The 19,128-nt window shown below is 33.6% G+C and overlaps 1 protein-coding gene across 8 annotated transcripts in view; it reads left to right on the top strand.

Moving 5' to 3' along the window:
* LOC136035537 (moesin/ezrin/radixin homolog 1-like) overlaps window positions 1–19,128 on the top strand; it is a 123,100-nt gene that overhangs the window by 9,702 nt on the left and 94,270 nt on the right. For 2 of the 8 annotated variants that reach the window (XM_065717429.1, XM_065717395.1), the window contains exon 1: window positions 5,198–5,321. The exons of 4 other annotated variants lie outside the window; for them this stretch is intronic. The gene's annotated coding sequence lies outside the window, so the exon portion shown is untranslated. Of the gene's footprint in view, window positions 1–5,197; window positions 5,322–19,128 lie in introns of those variants that run through there. 2 more of the 8 variants (XM_065717445.1, XM_065717412.1) reach the window with 2 other exon arrangements.

Genomic DNA, 19,128 nt, shown 5'->3' with positions numbered 1-19,128 from the left:
TAGATTTTGTCGTACATGGAGGGTAAGCAACGGATGAGCGACAAGATAGGAACAGGTTCAGAAACGGAACAGGTTGCAAAACGGAGGCACGGCATTCCTCTCCTGTGCTCAAGAGTTTCCTTCTTGGCCTTTTTATTCCCCTTTCGAAAAACGATAAAAAGCCGCAAATGGAGTAAATAAATAAACAAAAAGGAATCAAAACTTTAGGTACTATCAAAATACACAATGATGCTTAAGGACGGATCACAAGGGCAAGGCTACTGGACTCAATGGACTTTAAAAATTCCGTCAGACGCGTAATGAGAGCTGCAATTGGATCTGCAACACCGAACTGACGCGACACCGAAGCATTCCTTGTCCACGGTCTTAAATTGAGCTGAAATTTTGCATATTTATTTACCTAACCGTTGTGGCAACCCTGTACACATTACTACCTCGTTTTATATCAAATAAATTTGATGAAAAGAAGCAGCATAATTGTTTAACAAGTTTGACGGTGTTTTTTAATCAATGGATATCCGGAATTTTTTTCGGAGTAAGGCTCAATTGTAACCGAAACTCTAAAAAACGGAGATTTGATACCAAAAGATGCATCAAATTAATCAAATCTGTATGCTGTTTTTAGATATATAAAAGTTTCATCAAATTTTGCATATTTACAATAATCTTAGCGCAGGTATCGTTTTATCACTTTCGGAAAAGATATTTCAAAATGGAGACAGCTAGAAAATGAGGTATAACCAAAGTACTGTATAGCCGGTTGAATCTGTCGGTTATATATATATATATATATATATATTTTTTATTTATATATATATATATATATTTATTTATATATATATATATATATTTTTTTTGTTGGTGATGGAAAACAACAAGCTTTTCTCGCCTTTTCTCCAAAATGATTTAGTCCGTAGGGAACGTGAATTCCTAAGTTAAAAACTAGAATTTTGACGTTTCTGTCAACCATTCTCATATGAGGCCTCATATATAGCGTCTAAACGGGGATTACAAATAAAAAAACATCAACAATTTGTTGAAATTCATTTTGGTTACGTTTTTACGAGTTGGAAGAACATTTCGGGGGGGGGGGGGATTAAACCCCTCTCCCTGGATGCGGCCTTGACAGAGAATATGAAGCTTAAGGTAAAAAAAAAAAACTAAAATTGTAACCAAATAAGTAAACACATAACTTCTTTCATAAGTGCTTATCTACTTTTTTTCTGCTGAGTACCTTATCTCTAAGGACATAAAAAGATTATTTACTTGTTGATATGTCAGCGGATGTAGTAAACGTGTTATTTCTCTCTTTGCGACTCATTAGTATATTTGTCCGTGATTTTACATACAAATTTACCTGCAATTCAATTATTAATGTAATCAAATTTGTTGGATTTAGCTAACCAAGCTAAAAAAAATTATTTTAGAATGTTTCTTAAATTGTCGGAATGATTTTGTTTATATTTAATATGACTTTTATTTTGTTCAAAAAAGAATTTGAATCAGACTTAGCCTAATCCTTGGTCAGTTTTGTCTTATTTCTGATGTTATTTTGTCAAAGTTGGAGGACCCCACGACTTTTGTCTGACAATTTATTTTGATTTTGGAGTGAATGTTGGATTGGCTTACCAGAAAAAAGCTTCTTTTTCTTCTCAAAACCAGGATTCGGTATCTAGATCATATTTCTTTCAGCTTCGAAGGGTTTTGGGATGACCTTTTTTTTTTACTTTTTTTCTTCTTGTCAGGCTTGGCTAACCAAAGTGAAGTGGGTCTTTGAGAAAGGTAGACCATATTAATCTATATTGCATCTCAACAAATAAATTTTCTCACGGAATAAACTTATTCTGTGAGATTTATGGATTATTTTTTAGTGGTCAATTCTGGAACTCGAATAGTTTATTTCACTCAAATTAATGGTACTTGTCCATTATTCAGAATACACTAAGGATTTGGATCTACAAGATCAGACAATAACCGGTTTTATAGCTGTCTGTAAACGGACACACTTAGCTTCGGCTCAGTGGAAAACTACTTTGTAGCTTATTTTAATCAAACATTTAGTTGGTATTTTGGTTAGGTTACATTTTGCATGCAGCCCTGCTGTACTTAGCCATATATATATATATATATATATATATATATATATATATATATATATATATATATATATATATATATATATATATATATATATATATATATATATATATATATATATATATATATATATATATATATATATCTATATATATAAAAATAAGTTGTCTGTGTGTGGATCTGTGGATGGATCAGGTGACGTCACCTGAAAAAACTGGATCAGGTGACGTCAAAACTGAAAAAACTAAAAAAAGGCAAAAACTACAAAAAAACTAAAAACTAATAAAAAAAATAAAAAAGCTAAAAAACTAAAAAAACTAAAAAAAGGCAAAAACTACAAAAAAAACTAAAAACTAATAAAAAAGCTAAAAAACTAAAAAAAACTAAAAAAAGGTAAAAAACTTAAAAAAACTAAAAACTAAAAAAAACTAAAAAAAAGGAAAAAACTGAAAAATAAGCTAAAATAAAGGTAAAAACCAATAAAAAACTAAAAAAAAAACTGAAAAAACTAAAAAAAAGGCAAAAACTACAAAAAAAACTAAAAACTAATAAAAAAAGTAAAAAAGCTAAAAAACTAAAAAAACTAAAAAAAGGTAAAAAACTAAAAAAAATAAAAACTAAAAAAAAGGAAAAAACTGAAAAATAAGCTAAAATAAAGGTAAAAACCAATAAAAAACTAAAAAGAAAAAAAGGAAAAAACTAAAAAAAATTTTCATCTAAAAAGGTAAAAACTAAAAGAACTAAAAAAGAAAAAAATAAATGACGACACTCAAAGAGAAAGCGACCAGGACAAAAGGAATGTTCGATTAGCAATCAACAAAGCACCGGGACACAGGGAGTATAAATGACGACCAGGACATAAGTAAAAAAAAAAAAAACTATCTATATATATAAAAATAAGTTGTCTGTGGATCTGTGGATCGTGGATCAGGTGACGTCACCTGAAAAAACTGGATCAGGTGACGTCAAAACTGAAAAAACTAAAAAAAGGCAAAAACTACAAAAAAAACTAAAAACTAATAAAAAAAATAAAAAAGCTAAAAAACTAAAAAAACTAAAAAAAGGCAAAAACTACAAAAAAAACTAATAAAAAAGCTAAAAAACTAAAAAACTAAAAAAACTAAAAAAAAGGCAAAAACTACAAAAAAAACTAAAAACTAATAAAAAAAATAAAAAAGCTAAAAAACTGAAAAAACTAAAAAAAGGTAAAAAACTAAAAAAACTAAAAAAAAGGAAAAAACTGAAAAATAAGCTAAAATAAAGGTAAAAACCAATAAAAAACTAAAAAAAAAACTGAAAAAACTAAAAAAAGGCAAAAACTACAAAAAAACTAAAAACTAATAAAAAAAGTAAAAAAGCTAAAAAACTAAAAAAACTAAAAAAACTAAAAAAAGGTAAAAAACTAAAGAAAAATAAAAAATAAAAAAAAACTAAAAAAAAAGGAAAAAACTGAAAAATAAGCTAAAATAAAGGTAAAAACCAATAAAAAACTAAAAAGAAAAAAAGGAAAAAACTAAAAAAAATTTTCATCTAAAAAACTAAAAAAAACTAAAAAAGGTAAAAACTAAAAGAACTAAAAAAGAAAAAAATAAATGACGACACTCAAAGAGAAAGCGACCAGGACAAAAGGAATGTTCGATTAGCAATCAACAAAGCACCGGGACACAGGGAGTATAAATGACGACCAGGACATAAGTAAAAAAAAAAACTAACAAAACTAAAAAGAAGGTAAAAACTACAAAAAAAACTAAAAAGAAAAAAAAACTAAAAACTAATAAAAAAACTAAAAAATCTAAAAATCTAAATAAACTAAAAAAGAAAAAAAAAGGAAAAAAATAAAGGAGAAAAACAAAACTAAAAAACGAATGTATATACAGACCGGTACACCGGGATACAAATGACGACCGGGACACAGGGAATATAAATGACGACCGGGACACAGGGACACAACTACAACGGGGACACCGGGGGAAACAGGGGGATATAAATGACGACCGGGACAAAAAAACTAAAAAGAAAAAAAAACTAAAAACTAATAAAAAAACTAAAAAATCTAAAAATCTAAATAAGCTAAAAAAGAAAAAAAAAGGAAAAAAATAAAGGAGAAAAACAAAACTAAAAAACGAATGTATATACAGACCGGGACACCGGGATACAAATGACGACCGGGACACAGGGAATATAAATGACGACCGGGACACAGGGACACAACTACAACGGGGACACCGGGGGAAACAGGGGGATATAAATGACGACCGGGACACCGGGACAGGGAATGGTCGATTAGCAATCACCATCAACAAAGCTCAAGGGCAATCATTGGAATCATGAGGTATAGATCTGAATACAGATTGTTTTCCCATGGACCATTATATGTTGCATGTTCAAGAGTCGGTAAACCTGACAATCTATTTATATGCAAAGACAATGGGACAGCAAAGAATGTTGTATATTCGCAAGTTTTACGTAGTTAAAACCATATATATATATATATATATATATATATATATATATATATATATATATATATATATCTATCTATCTATATTCACAGGTGGGACATAGGGACACAACTACAATGGCGCGTAACTATTATGGCGCGTAACGACTTACGCGCGCGGGGGGGCTTGGGGGGGGCGCGAAGCGCCCCCACCAACTAGGTGTTATATATATATATATATATATATATATATATATATATATATATATATATATATATATATATATATATATATATATATATATATATATATATATATATATATGTATATGTATATCCTTGATGTCCTATCTATCTCCCAAGCGTTTCAGTTGTTTCAACCCGTGTACCTGTAAATTGAATCATCTTGGGTGTTTTCTGAATAATGGACATGTATCAAATTTATTTCATGTGTAGCAGTTCTGTCTCCGTGATTTATTTCTAATATATTACTGTTTGTGTTGATTATTGTTTTCTAGGGATCATCATATTAGCTTATAAAGCAGAATCAGCTATGCAAGACTTGTTAGTAGTTTTGAGTGAGCAAATAATTTTTAGTAACGTAATAGTCAAATCCGGTTTTTATCTCTTTACGTAGTCCATTCATTCTTCCGGAATTTGAATTTTTGGCTTCAGTTTACTGGCTTGCCTTCTCAAGTTTTCTCACGGCAGGCTGGGATAATTGTTGGTCGGATATTAGGCTATTCTCTTTTGAATTTTGGATTTGTTTTATGCCATCAATGAGGTTTGGATCCTTGTGTATTTAAAGAACCTTGAAGAATGAAAAAGTATCAAAGAAAAGCAAAAAACAAATGACGCATGACTCCAAATAGCTTGGAAGGTGTAGCTTTCCTTCGAAGGTGTCGAGACCTCTGAGAGTCAGCACATTGTTATTTTTTGAATTTTCACGGACAGAAAGCGTTGTCAAGTTGAACTGATTTGTTTTCACGGTTCGACTTGGCAACATTGACAAAAATATGATACTCCTAAAAACGTCATAATTTGAAAAGTCAAGTGAAAAATCGGTTTTTATCTGTTTGACCGTACACACTCGAGAATTTGGATCTACAGGTACGGGGTTGAAAACACTGAAACGCTTGCATATTAGGGGTGGGGGCTAAGTATAGTGGGGCTGGATGCAAAATGTAACCTAACCGAACCAAAATGCTGACTAAAATATTTATTAGAATATTGCTATAATGTGGTTTTCCACTGAGACGAAGCTAATTGTCGCCGTATACAAACATCAATAAACCAGTTATTGTCTGAATTTATATATCCAAATTCTCGACTGTGTACTGGCTAATAGATAAGTACCGAAAAATCTTTAAAAATTGTGATCTTTTGTATTAACAGACCTGAGATGGGTCCAGGGGTAAAAATATTTTCACTTTAATGTCCTTAGTACTTCAATTATCGATGGGAAGAGTTCGCATTGGCGAAATTTCCTGTTTCAGCTATACAAATTTAAACATAAAAGAATTATAGCCAAATATTTTACTGATGAACACCTTTGCTTACAGATAAATGTATGATGTTTTTAGCGAAATATTTAGTTCAGCGTCACTTCTTTGGTGTCAGACATTAATATTGTCCAGCCTTTTCTTTTCCGTTCGAACCGTTTTTTAAAATATCAGGCTATTTCCTTTGTACAGCGTTTCCCAGACAATCGTATAGCAAAAACGCAAATTGGGCCCGAGTTTTATTAATTTTAGTAAACAGTTCAGTAAAAAAATAGAAAAAAAATAATGTTAGTAAAAAAATTAGTTTAATTTGTAAATTGTTAGTGATATTTTTTATTTTTTCATCATATTATTTTTCTTTTATTTCAATATTTTGAACGTTTTTTCTTTAAGTGTCTTTTTTATTATTGATTTTTTTTTGTTTTTTTCTAGTTGGTCATACAAAATATATAATGGTTAAAAATCGCCTGGTGGATGATTTCCTATTTGTTGATTTTAACCTGTAATTTGTTAAATGGGGATCTAAGCAAAATAAATACTAATTTTGTGTTATTATTCTGTTTATTGAGAGCTTTTAACATTTCTATTTGTATTTCTCAAACATATATGTTCTGATAAACCAAATATGCATAGGTCAACATTTCCAATGAGCTTGCACAATCTGTGTTTTATGTGAAAAATGTATTGGCAAATTTCAAAGACACAACAAAAAACAAAAAAAGGATAACGGCTTTTTAAGCCTAAAAAGCTGTCATCTGCCTGATTCTCTAAAATACGTGGCATGATTATTCCTTGGGTACTTACGTGTTATAGCGACCACACCAAAGAAGTGAAGTTAATCCCAATGAAATATACCAAAATGTGATGAAAATGTAATACTTAAGTAACAAGATTATGGAAAATGCAACTGAGAGTCATGAAAAGAAGGCCGCCCAGGTCGAATTATATTAAATACCTAACCCACCACCTCTATATATTAAATATTTAATTAAGATACACATGCATAATACTTTATCTTGCTCATGCTATGCTGATTATTTCCGAATGAACTCAAAAAAATGGTTTCATAACAGATGAAGAACAAAGTGTGATCGCTATAATACGTAAGAACTAATTCCTTGTAACTTCATTTCATCTAGATTTGATTTTTTACTTTAAACTTAATCAAAATCTTTTTTGTTTAATTAATGTCTTATAATTTTCTCCCAGTCCTTAACAGTGAAAAATTGACCTTTCAAAAGATCGAATTTCTTATCCCTATCAACAGAAGTCGCAGATATAGATGGAAGAAATTTTTTTCATGAATTGATATATGTGCATCTAATTTTTCCATACTGCCTTTTCGGCCATCCATATAGGGTCAAATAAAAAGCAGTTCGTTTTCAAGTGGCGTGGGAGCAGGTTGTAAGAAAATGTTAGAAGGAAAATGGAACTTCTTGGGAGGGGTAGAGAGGGAAAGCTTTGAATAGATTGGGATGGAGAAGGATTGTGCGCAACATAGTTGGCATCCGATGGCTTGTTGCTCCATTGAGTTTTTAGTAATAGTAGTATCGATAGAGAAACAGCGGGGCAGAGCTGGTGACCTGGCAGCCTTGTCGACAAACAAACACTCAGGGATTGAGGGCTAACAAAATCTCCTGAATATATAAGTTTGTTTTGCTTGTTTTATTTTAATTTCTGAGTAGAAACCACTGAATATACCACATAAGGGCATAGCTATTAATACATATTATAAATACATATATTTCAGTCTCAAATGCACCCGACAGTAAGTACTTATAATTCTGCCCTTTTTAATTTTCACGGTGAACAATTGAGGTGGAATAATTATTGTTAATTAATATTTTTTTTTAATTTATTGTTATTTATTGTTTATTTTATTTTTGTTATTTATTTATTATTGTTAATTAATTATTGCTATAATTAAGTATTTTGCTAACTCGTTCTGTCTAAGTTTATTGTTTCTTCGTAAAACTCGATAAATAGAAATGAGCTTCTCTATTAAGCAGAATTGTATAGCCTTCTGTCTCGAACATTTTGTTTTCCACTGGTTCCGAGACATGGAATTATAAAAGAGCAAACGCTTTTATGAATATTGCGACTTTGCCAAAGTAGTCCGTGATGACTGTGCATTGCTACTGAACTGATTATGTCTACTTTTAGCTAGATCAATTTTATCCTACGATGTGCAATACGTCCTATACCATTCGTACTTTCATACCCTATGACACATCATCAGAAAAATCTTAAGCGGGTCCAATGATAGATAAACATTACTAAAAGAGAACTAAAACTCGTGAATCATGACGTAACTATTTTACCCCCTATCTTTATAAGTGTGGAAGCAGTGGATCAAACTGCTTTTTTGTGCAATTTATTCTTGGTCCAACAACCATATTAAAAAATAACTCATTTACCATACTATCAGCAACTAGGCCTTATTATTTTCTAACCTTTTTAGTAGCCGACCATACTCTTGTTTTTATCTTCTAAATCGCTTTCTAACCTTTTATACCCAAGATTACCTTGGAAGAGATTTTGATCACATGAATGATGAGTCAAGTGTCACCGCTCTGACAACTCGTCGAATGACTGTTAAAATGATGTTACACCTCGAAGTGAAAATGATATAGGGCACAATGCTGCGTGAACATGAAATCCTCATAACTTTCTTATAGTGTGTGTGGCTACGTGTGAGCCTCTCTTATTAGACTTGTAGGATTAGCACCAGGGGCGTAGCTCCAATATTTTATTGGGGTAGGGGGCAAAAGGGGTCCACATCCGAAGAGTCAAGGGTATGGGGTAGATACTAGATTTCTTCTCTAAATTATTGGGGGGCAACTGCCCCTTTGCCCCTCCCAAGCGATGCCACTGATTAACAATAAGCTTATCCGGATAGAATCTACTAAAAGATAACAGCAAATACTTATTTAGAAGCTTGTTAAGTGAATCGCCGTTGACAAATAAGCGAGTAACAACATTAATCACGTGCATTCCACTGTTAACATAACTTATTTACTCATCTCTTAAGGTGTACCACATTTCACAATTACCGTCCCTTCTTGTTTTCTGCATATAATTTCATCAACTTTTTTTTAATTTTTGAAAAGAATGAATTTTTTTGACATGGCGTCACTTATCCTCGCTTACCCTGACCTTTTCGGTGTTAGTAGGTGTAGCCTATCCGACAGCGTGGATAGTAATATTCTTAACCTGTGATGCCATTTACCTCTCATGAAACGCTAAGGAAAGGAAAGTTGGCTAAGAAATTTGGGATACTCGAACGCACAAGCACTTGAAGAAACAACCAATTTTACAACACGTATAAAGACCCTATAACTGCTTAGCACTTAGCAAAAGAAAGGCCGGTAAGGTTGGTTAAATGATAGAAGGGATTGTTTGAGCTTTAATCATGCCAAATATGGTGCATACCCGTATTGAGTGCGCACATTCTTAAGACGTACTTCAAATCGATTCCTATTTAGATTTTACTCTACGTATCTCTGCCATTCATATCTTTTTTTGGTATCACTTCTTGTAATCAGAGTGCTGGTGTTAGGACATTTCACTTCCTATATGAATTTCCTTTGATATTAATGGGTCCAATTCGGGCAAGTTTAAATACTCGATTCAGCTCCAGCTTCTAAATTATATCATAAAAGCATTTCACTTTTCCAGTTCCTTCATTAATGCTCATAGTCTGGGATACAGTGACTAAATCATCGTTTCTCAACTTTTGAGTGGCTTGATCCCCCAGAAAAGATAAAAATAATATGAGTCATCTCTTGACCCCCTCCTGTTCAATTACTGCTGAAGCTCAATTATATTAATAGAGTTGAACAATCTTGTTAGGTATTGATTCAATAAAAAAAACAAGTTTTTTTTTAAATGAAAGTAAGGAGCAACATTAAAACTTAAAACGAACAGAAATTGCTCCGTATATGAATGGGGCTTTTCCTCCTCAACGGCCCCCTCTTTACGCTAAAGTTTGACTCTTTCTCTTAACTCATTTTTAAAACAGAAAGAAACTTTAGCGTAAAGAGCGGGCCGTTGAGGAGGAAAAGTCCCTTTCATATACTAAGTAATTTCTGTTCGTTTTAAGTTTTAATGTTGCTCCTTACTTTCATTTAAAAAAACTTGTATTTTTTATAATTTCTGGACGTTTTTGAATTAATGCATGTTTTGATCTTGGCTCTCCGCACATAAGTAATTAAAACGAAATTTGCATATTAATTAATTGCAATTAATCGGAAGATTTTGAGAAAAAGGAGCGAGGGAGGAGGCCTAGTTGCCCTCCAATTTTTTGATTACTTAAAAAAGCAACTAGAACTTTTAATTTTTTACAAACGTTTTCATTGGTAAAAAATATACGTAACTTACGAATTAATTTACGTAACAAACTTCTATATTCGTATGTTTTTATTGCGTGTATGAGGGGGTTCAACCATCTTCAATACCTCACTCTTTACCCTAAAGCTTAAAGTTTGTCCCAATTCCTTCAGACTGACCTCTGAATCACAAAGGTCGTAGAATAAATAGTTGAAATTACTAAAAATACTTTAGCGTAAAGAGTGAGGTATAACGAGGAGGTAAACCCCTCATATGCGTAATAATTTTTGTTCGTTTTAAGTTTTAATGCTGCTCAAAAACTTTTCTTATTTATTTTTTCATTGTGTTTTTTTTAAATAATGCTAGAAAACCCTGCGCCCCCTTCATTGAAATTCTCTTCCCCCATAACAATTTTCTCTATGTAAATATCCTCCCACGTACCCCCACCCCTCAAATCTCCCCCCTAAACAAAAAAATCCTCCTGAAAACGTCTGTACACTTCCCAGTAACCATTACTATATGTAAACACAGGTCAAAGTTTGTAACTTGCAGCCCCTCCCACGGGGACTGCGGGGGAGTAAGTCGTCCCTAAAGACATAGTTATTAGGTTTTTCGACTGTGGTGAATAAAATGGCTATCTCAGAATTTTGATCCGGTGACTTGGGAAAAAATGAGCGTGGGAGGGGGCCTAGGTGCCCTCCAATTTTTTCAGTCCCTTAAAAAAGCACTAGAACTTTTAATTTCCGTTAAAATGAGCCCTCTCGCGACATTCTAGGACCACTCAGTCGATACGATCACCCCTGAGGAAAAAAAACAAAAACAAATAAACACGCATCCGTGATCTGTCTTCTGGTAAAAAATGCGAAATTCCACATTTTTGTAGATAGGAGCTCGAAACTTCTACAATAAGGTTCTCTGATACGCTGAATCTGATTATGTGATTTTCGTTAAGATTGTATGAATTTTAGGGGTGTTTCCCCCTATTTTCTGAAATGAGGCAAATTTTCTCAGGCTCGTAACTTTTGATGGGTATAACTGATCTTGATGAAACTCTTATATTTAAAATCAGCATTAAAATGCGATTCTTTTGATGTAACTATTGGTATCAAAATTCCATTTTTTAGAGTTTCGGTTACTATTGAGCCGGGTCGCTCCTTACCACATTTCATTACCACGAACTGTTTGATTGATGTATGCTTTCCAGTTTTCCCACTTTATTTTTGTACTTTCACGAAGTCTATTTCATCTTCTATACATATATTTATATATATAAAAATAAGTTGTCTGTGTGTCCGTGTATCGAGTGACGTCATGTTAAAAATAAGTTGTCTGTGTGTCGAGTGACGTCATGTCATCAGGTCGTCATGTCGTCATGAAGTTAGTTGTCGTCATGTTTGTTATGAAGATGACGTCATTAAAGGTATTTAAGACATTCGTTCACGTAAATAATTTCTTAGACCACACTGCTTTTCCATTTACGAAACAAATAATTGAAGAAAAAACGGGTTTAATTTTTTTAAATAAAGCAGTGACAACAAAATAAAATAAAAACTACACTTTAACTAACAAAAAATAAAAATACTCCGAATATTTCGGCCCCACCTCCGGGAGCCTTTCTCAACGGGAAAAAAAAAACAAAAAGGGAGAAAATTACAACAATTTAAGACTACTTTTAAGACATTTTAAAAATGCCACGACAACTAAACCAAACTAAAAATACAAACAATCAAATATAAAAGAAACAAGAACTCACATTTTTAAAACAAACACTCCCGCACTTGACTGTAACTTTAGAAAAAAACTGCAATAATTGTTTCTATTGGCACTTTCCTCTGCCACAATCGCTGTATAAATGGGGATCTATCAAAAATGAAAAATATAAATACTTGTAACAATACGAAAAAGAGGTCACCCAACCCCCAAATCCAATCAAAATCTTACAGGTTAGTGAAACACAATTATGAATTATAAATTGAATGGATTTTTTCCTTTGCTATTTTAGCTGCCGTCCGTTGACTTCTTACAGCATTGACCATGCTTTGACCTCCGTTCGCAAGGTTATTACTTGTTTCAGGACAATTATGCAAACCAATACTCATTGAAGTTTTTGACTGGTCTTTAATTAAACTATTATAAATTGAATTTATTTTAAATTCCCCCTCATCTCTATTGATACTAATACCCCCATAGATAATCTTTTTTATTTCTATAATTTCTCTGAAACTTTGTAAAAGTCCTACAGACTTATCAATAATTTATGTCTGATCAAATAAAATACTATGATGAGGAAAATTATACACGTGAATCCGCTATAGCTGGTCACGTGTATAATTTTCCTCATCATAGTATTTTATTTGATCAGACAAATAAGTTTCAGTTAGTGAAACACAATTATGAATTATAAATTGAATGGATTTTTTCCTTTGCTATTTTAGCTGCCGTCCGTTGACTTCTTACAGCATTGACCATGCTTTGACCTCCGTTCGCAAGGTTATTACTTGTTTCAGGACAATTATGCAAACCAATACTCATTGAAGTTTTTGACTGGTCTTTAATTAAACTATTATAAATTGAATTTATTTTAAATTCCCCCTCATCTCTATTGATACTAATACCCCCATAGATAATCTTTTTTATTTCTATAATTTCTCTGAAACTTTGTAAAAGTCCTACAGACTTATCAATAATTTTTGTCTGATCAAATAAAATACTATGATGAGGAAAATTATACACGTGAATCCGCTATAGCTGGTCACGTGTATAATTTTCCTCATCATAGTATTTTATTTGATCAGACAAAAATTATTGATAAGTCTGTAGGACTTTTACAAAGTTTCAGAGAAATTATAGAAATAAAAAAGATTATCTATGGGGGTATTAGTATCAATAGAGATGAGGGGGGATTTAAAATAAATTCAATTTATAATAGTTTAATTAAAGACCAGTCAAAAACTTTAATGAGTATTGGTTTGCATAATTGTCCTGAAACAAGTAATAACCTTGCGAACGGAGGTCAAAGCATGGTCAATGCTGTAAGAAGTCAACGGACGGCAGCTAAAATAGCAAATGAAAAAATCCATTCAATTTATAATTCATAATTGTGTTTCATTAACCTGTAAGATTTTGATTGGATTTGGGGGTTGGGTGACCTCTTTTTCGTATTGTTACAAGTATTTATATTTTTCATTTTTGATAGATCCCCATTTATACAGCGATTGTGGCAGAGGAAAGTGCCAATAGAAACAATTATTGCAGTTTTTTTCTAAAGTTACAGTCAAGTGCGGGAGTGTTTGTTTTAAAAATGTGAGTTCTTGTTTCTTTTATATTTGATTGTTTGTATTTTTAGTTTGGTTTAGTTGTCGTGGCATTTTTAAAATGTCTTAAAAGTAGTCTTAAATTGTTGTAATTTTCTCCCTTTTTGTTTTTTTTTCCGTTGAGAAAGGCTCCCGGAGGTGGGGCCGAAATATTCGGAGTATTTTTAATTTTTGTTAGTTAAAGTGTAGTTTTTATTTTATTTTGTTGTCACTGCTTTATTTAAAAAAATTAAACCCGTTTTTTCTTCAATTATTTGATTCGTTCACGGAAAAATGTTTAATTGTAAAATGACTGAAGAACCTACAATGTCAACAGCCGAGGAAGCTGCTCAAAGAGTCTATGCCAAAAAACTTGCTGCTGATAGAGAAAGTAAGAAAAGAAAGCGTGCCGAGGAATCACAAGAGCAACGCGAAACCAGACTTGCTGCTAAAAGAGAAAGTGAAAAAAGAAGGCGTGCCGGGGAATCACAAGAACAGCAAGAAAACAGGCTTGCGGCTGATAGAGAAAGTAAGAACAGAAAGCGTGCCGAGGAATCACAAGAGCAACGTGAAACCAGACTTGCTGCTAAAAGAGAAAGTGAAAAAAGAAGGCGTGCCGAGGAATCACAAGAACAGCAAGAAAACAGGCTTGCGGCTGATAGAGAAAGTAAGAAAAGAAAGCGTGCCGAGGAATCACAAGAGCAACCTGAAAGTTATCGCCTGGCATTCAGGTACAGCCCAGTCGATGATTATAGCTTGAGTAGATGTGTTCAAATCGGGACTATGTCTAAAATTTATCCCTATTGCAAGGCCTTGAAATTCAATTACAATGGGAATGTGTTGCGCCTCAGGAAAAGTTAAACTTCCTCTATTGGCTGCACCACCAAAGCCATTGAAGACTTTGCTTACTGGAACTACGTCAGAATCTAAGCGTTTTTTATCACAGATCAGAAAATATAACTCATGTTTCCAAATGACGTCGTTTGGTGCCCAAATCGAAAATCCAGATCAATTTATGCCTACTTTCAAAGTAAAAGGGCAAATTTATCATAGAGCAGGGTCCCTTCTACCATTCTCAGGCGAGAATCATAAATTTTTACAGTTGTACTTCATCAGTGATAGAAATTCTGAATTGAATGCACGTTGCGAAATTTCTCCCAACGTTGAAAGGACAATCGTTTCCCAGTTGCAACATCTTTTCCACGAAAATAATAATTTAGTGCGTCTGTTCAAAACAGCCATCGATTTGATGCCTACTGATACGCATAAAATTGTTATTTCCGCTGACAAAACGCCTCCTGGCCAAAATGTGCGTAGATACAATGCTCCAACTATCGACGAAGTGGCAATCGTTATGGTCGGTGATCAGTTTTTACCTCGATATATTATTCTTCATAAGCGAAACGCTCAGTTGGTAAGAATTGCTGAAACTCATCGATGCTACGATGCCCTACAATATCCTATCATTTTTTGGGATGGAGCCGACGGCTATCACTTTAATATTAAATTTTAATATTTAAATATTACCTTCGTCATATGTTGGCAGTCCCCGTCAAATGCATGAATATGCTCAAGATGCTATTGCGTATGTTCGTCTCTATGGTCGTCCAGATTTATTTATTACATTTACATGTAATCAATCTTGGGACGAGATACAGCAGCTTCTACTTCAAGGACAATCGGCGGTTCATAGACATGACATTACGGCCCGTGTCTTCCGGCAAAAGTTGAAATCACTGATAAACTACATAGTAAAACTTGAAGTGTTTGGGTCTGTGCGATGCTGGATGTACTCAGTGGAATGGTAAAAACGAGGTTTGCCACACGCACATATACTAATCTGGCTACATTATAAAATTACTTCTAACGAAATTGATTTCCGCTGAAATACCTGATGAAAATGTCGATAAGGGGTTATATGATATTGTTGTAAAAAATATGATACATGGACCTTGCGGTGCACTGAACGAAAATTCACCATGCATGGAAAAAGGAAGGTGCACAAAGCAATATCCTCGACTTTTAGTATCCAACACAATTACTGGCAATGATGGTTACCCACAATATAGAAGATCTACTGAAGATGCCGGTAAAACAGCAATAATAAAGAAGCGTAAATAATAAAGAAGTGTCCGAAGATACACTCCATCGAAAACGGTTAGAGACGTCAGATATGACTTTTGATTTTACATCAGAAATTTATAACTACACTTTAGTTATTATAGAAGATTTGTGCGTATGTTTGGCAAACAAACCTCTTCAGGATTTGGGAATGCCTTCACCTAATCGTACCGCTGCTGTTTCGACATGTGTAGAATTGGATCGTGAACAAAGTTACAGTACGAGTGATCTATTGTCGTATGTACAAAATAACATTTCCAAGTTAACGTCGCAACAAAAAGACATTTATGATACGATAATGCATTGTGTCGATAACAATGTTGGAGAAATTTTCTTTTTGGATGCGCCAGGAGGTACTGGTAAAACGTTTGTGATAAAACTGATTCTGGCATCAATTCGATTAAAAAATTATTTAGGGTTGGCAATTGCGTCGTCCGGAATAGCCGCAACGTTGCTGCCTGGTGGAAGAACTGCTCATTCCGCTTTGAAATTGCCTCTGAATTTGCATTCTACAGAAACTCCAATCATCTGGGATGGGTAAAGTATTGCAGCAATGCAAACTTATTATTTGGGACGAGTGCACAATGGCACACAAAAAATCGCTCGAGGCTCTGGATCAATGTTTGAAAGATTTGCGAGAGAATTCGAAACCCTTTGGCAGCACATTAATATTGCTTGCGGGAGATTTCAGGCAAACATTACCTATAATACCTAGATCAACCCCTGCAGACGAAATGAATGCTTGCCTGAAAAATTCTAATTTATGGTCACACGTAAAAACATTAAAATTAACTACAAATATGCGTGTCCGATTGCAAAACGATGACTCTGGTCAAACATTTTCAGATCAATTGCTGGCAATTGGAAACGGAAAGCTCCCAGTAGACTCAATTTCAGGACGTATAGAACTACCTGCTGAATTCTGTAATTTAGTGACGTCCAAAAATGAATTGATTGAAAAAGGATTTCCGAATATTCTAAACAATTATAAAAATAATAAATGGCTAAGTGAAAGAGCGATTCTTGCCCCCAAAAATATAGACGTCCACGAAATCAACAATATTGTTTTGACCAAGATTCGAGACCAGGCAGTCCTTTACAAGTCAGTCGACACAGTTTTTTAACCAAATGAGGTGGTTAATTATCCATCTGAATTTTTAAATTCCGTGGATCTTTCAGGGTTTCCACAACACGTGCTACAACTAAAAATAGGCGTACCAATAATACTGTTAAGAAATATCAACCCACCAAAGCTTTGCAATGGCACGCGACTTGCCGTAAAAAAACAATGGAAAACGTAATAGAGGCCACAATCTTGACAGGGCCTTTTGTGGGTGAGGCTGTTCTTATTCCTCGCATTCCCATGATTCCAACGGATCTGCCTTTTCAATTTAAAAGATTGCAATTCCCAATTCGATTAGCATTTGCAATCACCATCAACAAAGCTCAAGGTCAATCGTTAGAAAAATGTGGTATAGATCTTAATACTGATTGTTTTTCCCATGGACATTTGTACGTTGCATGTTCGAGGGTCGGTAAACCTGACAATCTATTTATATGCAGCGACAATTGGACAGCGAAGAATGTTGTATATTCGCAAGTTTTACGCAGTTAATTTGTATTGTATCTATCTATATAAAAACGAGTTGTGTTTATGCATGTTTGTTTGTTTGTAAAAAGAGCGTTTGCATATGACGTCATTATAAGTACATAAGGCTTTGTATATGCAAAGACAATGGGAAAGCCAAGAATGTTGTATATTCGCAAGTTTTACGTAGTTCAAAACACATATATAAATCTATCTATATTCATAGGTGGTACACAGGGACACAACTACAATGGCGCGTAACTAATATGGCGCGTAACGACTTACGCGCGCGGGGGGGCTTGGGGGGGGGGTGCGAAGCGCCCCCACCAACTAGGTGTTGGTGGGGTGGCGTGGGGCGAAGCGCCACCCCAACAGCTAGTATTAAATAAAATTCTCACGTACGTTAGCGTTAGATTTTTTTTAGGCCGACTGCTATCCTAAGTATTGGTTAATTATTGATATGCTTCTATGTAGGAGTAAACAAAGGAGGCACGTGGCGTTTGGTTTTGGATGCGAACCTCTTATATTCTTAAAAAAGAATATCAGATGAAACACACTTTTTGATTTTGTAACGGTGAATGGTAAACCGTTTTTTAGACAGCTAGTATTAAATAAAATTCTCTCGTACGTTAGCGTTAGATTTTTTTCAGGCCGACTGCTATCCTAAGTATTGGTTAATTATTGATATGCTTCTATGTAGGAGTAAACAAAGGAGGCACGTGGCGTTTGGTTTTGGATGCGAACCTCTTATATTCTTAAAAAAGAATATCAGATGAAACACACTTTTTGATTTTGTAACGGTGAATGGTAAACCGTTTTTTAGATCAAATAATACCCATATGTATGGATAAAATCAAAACTACGCGCAACTACAGTGCCAATAATATTTCGATTCGGTTGAGTTGAACCATGTTCAAATTGCATGTGTAAATTTTAGGATTGACCAATCAGGTAAAGTTTAAGGTATATTTTTTTTTGAATGGGAGTTTTCCTATATGTATGATGAATCCAATGAATATCATAGTACGAAAGTAATATGATGAATACAGTTCGTTACTACGAACTGAAAGTAAAGAGCGACTCGGCTCAATAATTACCGAAACTCTAAAAAATAGAATCTTGAAATCTAAAGAATCAGCGTTTTATGCTGATTCTAAATATGTAAAATTCATCAGGTTTAATGTTACACATCAAAAGTTACGAGCCTGAGAGAATTTGCCTGATTTTTGAAATAGGAGAGAAATTAAGATTCCAAAGGTTTCATTAAGATTCCTGAAATTCAAGGAATCTTAATGAAAATCACATCATCAGATTCAGCATACCAGAGTACCACATTATAGAAGTTTCAAGCTCCTATATAAAAAAACATGGAATTTTGCTATTTTTGCCAGAAGAAAGATCACGGATGCGTATTTATTTTTTATCAAACAGTTCGTGGTAACGAACTGTAGTAAGGAGCGACCCGGCTCAATAGTAACCAAAACTCTTAAAAATGGAATTTTGATACCAATAGCTATATCAAAAGAATCGCATTTTAATGCTGGTTTTAAATATATAAGTTTCATCAAGTTTAGTCTTACCCATCAAAAGTTACGAGCCTGAGAAAATTTGCGTTATTTTAGAAAATAGGGGGAAACACCCCCTAAAATTCATAGAATCTTAACGAAAATCACACCATCAGATTCAGCGTATCAGAGAACCCTATTGTAGAAGTTTCGAGCTCCTATCTACAAAAATGTGGAATTTTGCATTTTTTGC

The sequence above is a fragment of the Artemia franciscana genome, chromosome 2, assembly GCF_032884065.1.
Source record: "Artemia franciscana chromosome 2, ASM3288406v1, whole genome shotgun sequence".
In the NCBI taxonomy this organism is placed as follows: domain Eukaryota; kingdom Metazoa; phylum Arthropoda; class Branchiopoda; order Anostraca; family Artemiidae; genus Artemia; species Artemia franciscana.
This window is presented reverse-complemented; position numbering and strand designations above follow the sequence as displayed.